At 44.2% G+C, this 2,500-nt stretch overlaps 1 non-coding gene across 1 annotated transcript; it reads left to right on the top strand.

Annotated features, from left to right (window-relative positions):
• Positions 1–1,473: 1,473 nt before the first annotated feature.
• LOC143306673 (5.8S ribosomal RNA) lies at positions 1,474–1,628 on the top strand. Its single transcript, XR_013064021.1, has one exon. It is a non-coding gene; the product is annotated as a 5.8S ribosomal RNA (ribosomal RNA).
• The last annotated feature ends 872 nt before the right edge of the window (positions 1,629–2,500 follow it).

The raw sequence follows: 2,500 nt of genomic DNA, 5'->3' as shown, positions 1-2,500 counted from the left end.
GAAAACCTAACTGAATGGATCATTGATAAAGCGATATAAAAGTTTATTGAGCTCGGACCAAAAATTATACAAAACGAGAAAGATATAATAAATAATACCATATACATGACACAAAACACATAAATCTCGGGTTCGAGCCAATAAGAAACAAATACCAAAACGCTGCGATGCGGTAAAATTACACCGACACGGTTACGTGCGGAGGTCGCTTTGATTACTCATCGCGTTTCTCCCGTCCGTTCGGAACCGCCGGCAAAAAAACTGTGCGACCAACGGCGCCAAAGAGCACGACGCCGGACCATTTCTCTCTGGCTGATGTGAATGGAAGTAAAAGACGCTTGCGTGAGGTCTCTCGACCTTTATCTCTCTAACTTATACTTATGGGTCGTCGTCTACTTGATCGGGTACAAACAAGTCGTAAGAAACAAACAAACAAACCACAAAAATACAAGTCGTAAAAAAACAAACTTCTGTTGGTTAACCTACAATATGAAGGATCGAAATGAAAGAAGGATCATATTATTACAAACCGAAAGTGAAGGATCATTAAAATTGAAATACAATATATATAAATATATAAATGTACCCGTCGTTGCGACACCCTAGTTAAATGGAAAGATATAAAAAAGAGAGAAAAGGAATACAGATGACCCGCCGTCTGATCTTTGCTAAATGATCTGGCATCACCGGAGTTTTTTTGGTCCGTGTTGCGTTCGCTCTATTCGAAATGAAACTCGCGGAGGCGAAGAATTGTTAAAAGTTTACGAAGCGTCTAGGAGTGGTTAAAACTGAGAGAGTTGAAACTACGATGTATTAGAACGAGCAACCGTCGAAACTTTGTTTTCGCGACGTTCTTTTCGTCGCTCTCGTCCCCACGCTCCTACGCTTTGGTTGTTTCTTTGCCATCCGTGTTGCGATAAAAAGATTTCTCCATTGTCCAAAAAGGACGGATCGAGATTCCTCTTTCGAGAGGGAGAGAGAGGTACTTGCGGGTAACCTGGAATCTACGAAACCCGCACCGTGGTAAGATTCGTGCGTCCGCCTGATCGATGTGTGTTGTTTACGGACCGGCTGAGAAGCGACGATAGCGAGTCTTTGAAAAACTATGTGTCCATTAGTTAGACCGATCGTCGCCGGCCGTGTGTCTGTTCGAATCTCGCAACCCACGATTCAGCGACAGGACGCGCGCTCGCATTCCTTGTGTGCGTTCGTACTTTTCAAGGTTTTTAAATGTACTTTACGCCCGACCGTCGAGAGGAGCGTGCCACTGGGCGTTTCTCCGACGGTTTCCGTCCTTGGACGCGATCGTGTCGTCAACGATCGAACAAACAAACAAATACGTTGGCGACGCCCGAATTCGCTCTCCCGCACGCGCCGGGTGGGAGAGTGATGTGGGTATCGAATGTGATGCGTGTTAATAATGAAAATAACACTCTAAAGATCTAAAGAGTTTGAAATACAAAATTTTACGATTACCCTGAACGGTGGATCACTTGGCTCGTGGGTCGATGAAGAACGCAGCTAATTGCGCGTCAACGTGTGAACTGCAGGACACATGAACATCGACATTTCGAACGCACATTGCGGTCCACGGATACAATTCCTGGACCACGCCTGGCTGAGGGTCGTTTTCTTAACAAAAGACTGCTTGCGTTTGCTTCTCGAAAAAAGAGTAATTCATTTCTTTCTAAACATCTCGCCGTCGTTCAACGAAAGTAGAACGTTTCGGAGCGGGATTATCGAACGAAATTGAAAGAATGAATGAACGATAAACAAAGAAAGAGTCGCAACGTACGAGCGATAGTTGGGCAGTTCGTCGGCGTTTGTCGTGGAAACGATGTGACGAAAATCGCAACCGATACACTAAATGCAGGCCGTTAAAGGAGAGAAACAAATTTCGAAATATCTCTTCGAACTAGCGCAAGTGCGTCACGGCGCGCGAGTCGTTCGTTAAAATTTATAAACGACCGCCCGTGAAAGCACCGAGTTCTCGGAAGATAATCTATAAAGATTCTCCATCCTGCTGGAAGTTATCGGATCGGCGCGATTGTTCACTTGTAGAAATCCACGCTCCCGACGTTGCCAGAAACGATATTTACGAAAGGTGTGTCAAAAATAAACGAAAGAAGCTCTCCTATAAATTTAGAAAAAGCAAACGAGTGAAATGTTTGAGATGATAATTTGCTGAAATGCAAGCTCGAATAGCCCCAGGGTTTCGAATGATTCCCCGCGCTTTATACATCTCTCTGTTTACAAACGGTGTATAAATGAAAGATCGCTTCAGATGGGTCGTCGCTGTTTGACGCGCGATGCTGTTCCTTTTTTTTTGTCTGTCTGTGCGTTTAGCTTCGCTAAACAAGTTAAATGGTTAAAAAGCGTCGAAAAAGCGAATACACACGCGACAAGACAAATCTAACGAGTAAAGGAACGCTCCGCTCCAAGATAAAAATGGTTGTTTACAATCAATACAGCGTTTCGGTACCCCTGATCGTAGTCTGAA

The sequence above is a fragment of the Osmia lignaria genome, unplaced genomic scaffold (assembly GCF_051020975.1).
Source record: "Osmia lignaria lignaria isolate PbOS001 unplaced genomic scaffold, iyOsmLign1 scaffold0030, whole genome shotgun sequence".
In the NCBI taxonomy this organism is placed as follows: domain Eukaryota; kingdom Metazoa; phylum Arthropoda; class Insecta; order Hymenoptera; family Megachilidae; genus Osmia; species Osmia lignaria.
The sequence above is the reverse complement of the archived record's forward strand: the minus strand, read 5'-3'. Positions and strand labels throughout refer to the sequence as shown.